Raw genomic sequence first — 8315 nt, forward strand, 5'->3', positions numbered from 1 at the left:
CTCTCTTCTCTCTCTCTCTCTCTCTCTCTCTCTCTCTCTCTCTCTCTGTCTCTCTCTCTGTCTCTCTCTCTCTCTGTCTCTCTTTCTATCTCTGCCTCTACTACCCTCTCAACTCCCCCTCTTCATGCCCTGAATAAACTCTCTTCTATACTATACCTTCTGGTCTTTCAGGGGGAAGGGATGCCTCAGCATGGGTCCATGGAGGCACCTCCTTCCCCGACACCTTACTACACATCCATCAAAACATATTGCTTCTCTCCTTATCTTTTTATAAACACAACAGTGGTCCCAAACAAAGTCTATCTCTTGGTCAGTATTTATTTTATATTTAATAAAGCTTATGGTGGTACTGGTTTGTCTTCAGAGATTGTCAGGATTGAAAGTTCCCACCCCATAAAGGGAAATCCAATAACAAAAAGTTCATGATGTTATTTAGAGACCCTCCTTTCTTTCATCCCACTCTATACTTCTCTCTTTCTCTTGGCTATACACTGTTTGCAGTGACACATTTCAGTAGAATTATTTCAGACCTGTCTTAATTCAATCCAGATGTGCCTCCTTGAGTTAATCGAATCGTTGTCTCTGCAAAAGGGTATGCTGTGTGCTTTTGCTACAACCCATGGTGTGTCTTTGGAGAAGAATTGCACGTTTTATAAAATTTGTCAAGGACAGTTTCCAAATGCGGAGCACCATCAATCTCTCTGACAGCATCCCTAATGGTTTCACTCTGTGGTGAGAGTTTTGCCAAATGCAAGTCAACACTCAGAGCTTTGTACACCTGCTCCTCACCTATTGTTTGGGTTTTATCATCTGTTAAAAAAAAAAGACAATGGGCTTTGGAGAAAGAATTCCTCCTTGAAGAATTTGCTGTCCAATTAAGCCAACAGATGTTATTTGAAGTCTACAGAGGGGCATTTATTACTTCAGTGTTTATAAGAAAGTGGCATCCACAAATCTGCTTTCATGATAATTATTCTCTCCTTCTTCCTCCTCTGTGTCTTTTTTAACCAGTTCAACCTTGTCTGGAATAACCAGTGACAATCACAATTTCGGGATTGTTGTCATTTTTCCAGAATTTAAATGACATCTGTCAATAGTGTCTTCCTTTGAGTTATCAACTGGGTTTTGTTGCTCCCTGTTATGTGTGTTATCTCATGGTACTGGTGAGAGGCTGGACAGAGCTGGCCTGGTTCAAATGGACTGGAGAGAATGAAGTAGGCAGCAGGGAGTAAGGCCTCTGTAATTACAGAGGCAGAGAGTATAAACAATTAACTTCAAGGACAAAGTCAGAGATGCCCAGCTGAGCCAGTCGCCAGGGCAAGAACAGCTTGAGGCAGGCAGAAGATCATCCATGCAGCCTGCAAGTCAAAAAGTCTGGGAAAATGAAAACAAGGGCCTGCCACCAAGACACAGGCAGGTGGGTACAACCAAGAAGGCAGGTGCTTGCTTTACCCTGTAGTGGGAGAGGCCAGGACAAAAGTGATGTCCAGTAGCCTTCTCAGGATGTACCTTCTTTGTCAGTTTCCTGTTCTTCTTGCTTCTGAAGATCAAATTCCACCGTGTACATTGAGTCTGCCATATCAGAATCATTTCAGTTGTTAATACTTGACATAGAATTGAAAAATATCTACAAAGCCTGAAACAGGGAAAATAAACAAATACATACAGCTGCATGACGGGAATGACTTCCTTCCTGTGGCAGAGCAAAGGAGAACAAGAAATTCTTGTTGCTAGCTTCATGTTGGTCTCCATCCAAAAGATTTAATTAGTACACACGATTACCGATATTTGGATGTTATCATCCGAGAACAGATTATCTGCTTATTGCGACTACAACAAAATCTGGTAAATTCAAGTGTATATAGAAGGAGAAACAAATAAAATTGCAACATGAAAGAAAAGGATTTTTTTTTAATAAAAAGAAACTCTCTGACTCAAATTACTCACCTACTTTGATAGGTTTAGTGTCTTGATTAAATGTTTTATGATGATACTACTTAAGACAAAAATGTAAAAGCTAATTTATAGTGACATCTCTTTCAGTAAAAGGTTCCTAAGATGATTTATTGTCACGTTGAAGCACATCATTTGTAAAGCAGCGAGACCTCCCAAGTTCCTTCCGCACACCTCGTCAAATAGCTTCTGCTAAACAATTTCTATGAAAAACTGGGCCTTTAATTTTGTAAGACTACTTTATTTTCCTACAATCTCTCCTTCAGTCTCCTTCAATCCAATTTAGTACCTGCTATGCTATGCAGTAAGTGATGAATTTGGAACCCTGTGCCCGCTGCAATACATTTGCCTGCATGCACACTTGCAGGAACTTGATCCCCAAGATGCACCCTCGGTTTTCAGGCTGGAGTCCTCACTTCCATCCTGTGCTCGGTAGAGAAGCAGTTAATCAGCTGCAGAACTGGTGCTGTGTCTCTTCAGTTCTCTAATGGCCTGTCATCCTCCTGATAGTGTCTTCTGCTAAATTTATGATACTCAGACTCCTGGAAAGGACTTTACGGCAAATACACACATGAATAACTATTCAATCACACCTACAATTTAGATAAAAGGGGTGAGGGGGAATTTATTTGCAATGACATAAAACTATTCATGAATACAATTAACAAAATGATCAAGTATAATTATAATAATTTATGGTTTCAAAAACTATGGTTAATAATTGATGGGTATCAATGCCGAGGCTTAGAAGGATTGCTGTAAAAGTAAATAGGTTTTAAGGGTAAGGAAATGGCATGGGTTTTATTTTGGTAGAAATTTTCATTGCAGGAGCGTTAGAGATATTATAAAAGAAGAGTGTGGAGACAGAGCAAATGTGTTGGTATAAAGCAGGACCAGGAGAGACAGCTGAGTGGACCATGCCGGAAAAACAGCAGCTTATGGCGCGTAGGTCAGGATCTTAAGGTACCGGAGGTGGTAGCAGCAGCAGGAACAAAGCAAAGGGAAGTCCTATCTGGTGACAGCATTTTGGTGGGAGGGAATGGGAGAAAATAGGCAAAGGATTAAGGGCAGAGAGAGAGCAGATGGCAATTGGATTGAGCCAAATGGACTCCTCTCAGCTTTAGAAACCCAGGGAAATGGAAAAACAATAACACAGGAAAGATAAACTCGCTTTTGTAATTCCATCCGTTTGTATTAGCTCTAATGAAACGTACACGAGATGGGTTGTTTTTAAGAAGAGGGAGGGAATGTTTACGGTAAGATTAACAGAATCAAATGAAAGGAAGGAAAGCACCTGCCAGCATTCACTGTGATCAGAGCAGCCATGGTTGGGTCCAGCTCCCTCCTAGTCTCAACAAAGTGGCAAATATTTGAATTGTAAAAATTCATTAAATATCACTACCTGAAATCAAGATTTCTGTTAACTATTTAGTAAAATAATCCTTTTTCCCGGGTAAAACTGGTTCTTTGAAGACAATAGAAGTAGTGATACATAGCCATACCCTATCTCTGGAAACTACAGGGAATAAAGAAAAGGTAGACACATGTGTGGAAAAGCTGGAGTCTGGTGGGCCATGCATACTCTGGTGGAGTGGCACCAACTATGCAATGATTTCAAACCTCAGTGTGCTATATTAACCTTGTAGGGCTACTGATGTCAACCAGGTCCCTATGCACAGCTCAAGGTATGCTGGATACACACACAGATGCAACCATTATTATCTATGTTATATACACAAACTTAAACCCAACTGTCTGACTAGTGTAGTTGTATCTTTTGATACTCTTCTGTTCTTTCACTAACCATGTATCTTAGAGGCCATGCACTACAGTTTTAGAAAGTCGATTGATTTAACTCCTTTCCCGCTGCTGCTTCTATTTTTACCCGTTATGCGTTGAGGGCCAAGTTTCGATTTGAAATGTCTCACTTAAAGCCAAGGATATTGGCCAAAGAATTTGTCTCAGATATTCAGTTCACTCATATCTAAAAGGAGACCAATAAATCAGAAAGTACTACAAGGGGGTTCTTATGTGCAGGAGACTAAGTAAATGTGACTTCTCTCCCTCCATATTATAAGTCACAAGAAGACTCCCTTATTTCCTGGTAAGTTATTTCCAGCATAATAGAAACTAAAACAGCCATGGCCCATGTTATGCTAATTCTCAGGCAGTAACACCAACTCTCCAAGAGTAGTGATGGAACTCAACCCCCTGTCTTTCTTCTCTGGAGACTTTGATTGTTATTAGCTTACTCTTGTCTCATTCATTACAGAATGTCATGCTGTGCTTCCAGCTCCCAGAAGCAGAGATGCTATGAGTCAACCCCAACCATCCAGCACTGACTTCCTCACTTAGACATCAATTCGGCATCCGGAAGTTTGTCAAAGTTCAGCTTCCCATCCTCGTGTATTTGGCGGATGGTGAACTGCAAGCAGGTGCAAATCACCCTAGAGGAACTAAAGGGAGAATTCAACTCTGAGGCATATTGTGATTTTTTTGGGGGACTGAGTGACTCGGAAAACACAGCACTGTGACTGAAGCCTGAAAGTCAGCATAGTTTCATAATCCCATTGCCAAATATCTTCTTATTTAATGTGATTAAATAGCTGTATCAATAGTTACTAATTGGCCATTCTCTTGCAGGTGAGTCTTAGAGATATCCATTCTTGCTTCCCATATAGCCCATTTAAATTTATAGGTGAGCAAGGAATGGAAAAGGCACATAAGTGGTGGCCAAGGCCATAGGATATGACCAGAGTCCCTCCGTCTGTCTGCTCTATTCCTTAATGCCCAACCATATGCCTTGCCTTGGGATTTGAGAGGGATATAGCTTGATAAGCCTTGTATGATCAAGCTGTTAACCATCCACTCTAACACAGCGCTGGACAGCTTCCTTCTTTAGGATGGATCACAGTCCAGGGCAGCACCAGAGTCATAGCCCATATGCTCATTCCCTCCAAATATGTTCCTGCAGAGTGTGAAGGCCATGTGTGCAACAGGTCACACCACTAACCTGATGCCTTTCAACTCTTGAGCTGCAAGAAGAATTCTTGAAAGACTCAAAGATTTGTACAGGATATGAAGACACGCTGAGCGGACATATGGTGACTCGGAAAACTTACAACCATATGAAAAGGTAAAAATAAAACAAATTCTAGTTTTGATAACCATGTTACAAAACAGTGAACACCCTGATAATACAACCTATCTTTGACTTCACACTCACTTGTAAGCCTGCTGCAATGGGCTCCCTACTACATTCCAGTGACTTGAGAGAGCTAAGCAGAAATGGCACAAGGCTCAGATATTTATTCTTTCTTTCTTTCTTTCTTTCTTTCTTTCTTTCTTTCTTTCTTTCTTTCTTTCTTTCTTTCTTTCTTTCTTTCTTTCTTTCTTACATATTTACTGAAGGCAAAACACTATTTAAAGAACCCAAATGAATATTGATCAATGCTTCAGTCTCTGCCCCTGTCTCTCTTTCTCCTTCCAATTCCTCCATTCCTCTTTCTCTTTGTCTTTCCTTTTTTCTTTCTCTCTATCTTTCTGTCCTTCATTTCCTCCTCCTTCTTTTTTCACATTTCATATATATATATTTACATGCTCACATGCATTTTATATTACCTCAGATTCATGTATAATTTATATGAAAAATTTAAAATATCAAAGCACAATGTCATATAGAATCAAGCATGCTTTGACTCATGAAAAAATTTCCCCCTACTAGAACTTAGAAATGAGATATAATTTTATACTGGTCAGAAACATTTTAAATGCTCCTATGAGCAAGTGCTTCTTTTCTTTCAATTAAAACTGCCACTGCTGCACATTAAAATACCTTTCAAAGGAGCATCCAAAGAAAATACATCTCTAAAGATGCCCCGAAATATAATAGAGCTGGATATTTTATAACTAATATTTTAGTTTAAAATAAATAGGTATACTCTGCAGTTCATCTACTCTGGTCAAACTGCATCAATTAGTTCATGCTTAAATATGTCTCCTCTGATACGACACAGAATAAAATATATAAACATTTAAAAGGAAAGATGCAAAATATATATCTGGGCTCAAAATTTATTAAGTGACTCTATGCATCAGAAACAGAAAGGCAAGCAGTGCTGCCTACATAAAAGAATAGAAAGTTTAATCCCAAGGAAATATTGATTGAAACGAGTTGTAAACGTTCCTAAATTAAATAAAAATGTAATTCCTTCAGCTGGAAGTAGGCTATAAAAACAAGAAAGATTATTTAAAAAATACATCTACACTGTCTTAGTTAGGGGTTTTATTGCTGTGAAGAGATAGCATGATCACAGCAACATTTATAAAAGGAAAACATTTCATTGGGGATGGCTTACAATTCAGAGGTTTAGTCCCTTATCATCACAGTCGGAAGCATGGCAGCATACAGGCTGACATGGTCTTGGAGAAGGAGCTAAGAGTTCTTGATGCACAGGTCACAGAAGACTGTGTCATACTGGTCAGACTTGAGACCTCAAAGCCCACCTCTACAGTGGTACACTTCCTCCAACAAGGCCACACCAACTCCAACAATGCCACACTTCCTAATAGTGCCACTCCCTATGGGCTAAGCATCTACACACATAAATCTATGGGAGCCATTCCTATTCAAACCAGCACCCACATCATCTGGTTGTGAAACCAGAACACAGGAATTCAGAGATACTCTCTTAACAGCTGTAAAGGGAAGACAGGCTACAGACAATAACTAGTAACTTAATTAAACATTAAAGTGGGATCCACATCAGGAACTCTCTGTAACAGGTAAAATCTAATGAAACAAGGAGTTCCTTGTTTGTAGTGAAGTTGTGGTGAACATGTAGTCCAACTTTTGTGTACCTGACATGGAAATATAAAAGGCAAATTTACCTTTACTTTACTTTCAGCAATAAATATTGATCATTATAACCTAAGATTCAGTAGCTCTAATATTTAATTCTGAGTCATAAACCCTCAAACATGTAAATTAAGCATAAATGAAAGATAGGTTCTAAGAAGGAAATGGCCAGAACTTGACCAGCACAGAGACTAACCTCCACTCTCAATAGATAAGACTACGTTAAATTTAAAAGTCTTTCTGCACAATAATGAAAGGTACCACCAGTGCAAACCAATGTGAAAACATTTTTACCAGGTACATTTCAGTTGCAGGGCTGGTATCCAGAATTCACAACCAACTGTAAAAATTAAATATAATAATAATAACAATAATAATAACAATAATAGCAATAATAATAGTAATAATAGTAGTAATAGTAATAAAACAACCTCCAGTTTATAAAGGGCCAATGAAATGAACAGACAGTTTTCAATAAAAAGAGATACAAATACCCAAAAATTATTTCATAAAATGTTCAGTATTTCAAGTCATGGGGAAAATGCATGGTAAAGCTACTTTGAGATTCTACCTCACACCACTCAGAAGGTATCATCAACAAATTTGAACAAATGCTCCAGACGTTGTGGGGAAAGAGGAACCTTTATTCAGTGTTAGTGGAAATGCAAATTAATGTAGACATTTGGAAACCAGCTTAGAGGTTCCTCCAAAAAACTAAAAAATGGAATTTTCCATATGATCAAGTATACCTAGGTATGTACTCAGTAAAATCCAGATACTACCACAAAGATGTTTGCACACCTACATTTATTGTTACTTTATGATAGACAGGAATGGAAATAAGATGTCTATAAATGGGTGAATTGAAAATGAAATGTGGTATGCATCCAAATAAGTTATTATTTGGCCACAAAGAAAAATTAAATCACTGAATTTACAGGAAAAAAATGTGTGGATTTAGAAAGCATAAGTGAGGTTACCCAAACTCAAAGAAAATAAAAGGTTTTCCTCATATGATGATACCAGTCTACAGTGTCTGCATGTTTATATGTAAGCATCTATAATTGTGGGTGTAGTATAACACTGAGAAAGGAGACCAAAAGGGATAATATTGGGTAATGATGCAGGATGGGATGCAGGTAGAAGAAGACATGTGTCGTGGAATAAACTATATAAGCTGGTTTTCTGGGTTCAACTTTGTCATAGGTTTTTTTTTTTTTTTTTCCTTTTCTGTGATGGATAAGTGCATAAGGATAAAATTTATAATAAAATAACAAAACACTAAGCAAAGCTGTATGGCTTCAGAATGGCTCTTCTAAATGTGTAGACATTATTTGTGAGTTCATTATAACAAAGTGATTTTATAATAAATAAAGGGAGTGAAAATGTGTTTGCAATGGGATTACTGGTAATGGCCAAGCAACTAAAAACAACCTACTGTGCAGCAGGAGCTGAATGGATAAGTTAGATGCAGTGAACTCATGGATACTCAAAGCAACAGAAG

Source organism: Mus caroli, chromosome 1 (genome assembly GCF_900094665.2).
Source record: "Mus caroli chromosome 1, CAROLI_EIJ_v1.1, whole genome shotgun sequence".
NCBI lineage: Eukaryota > Metazoa > Chordata > Mammalia > Rodentia > Muridae > Mus > Mus caroli.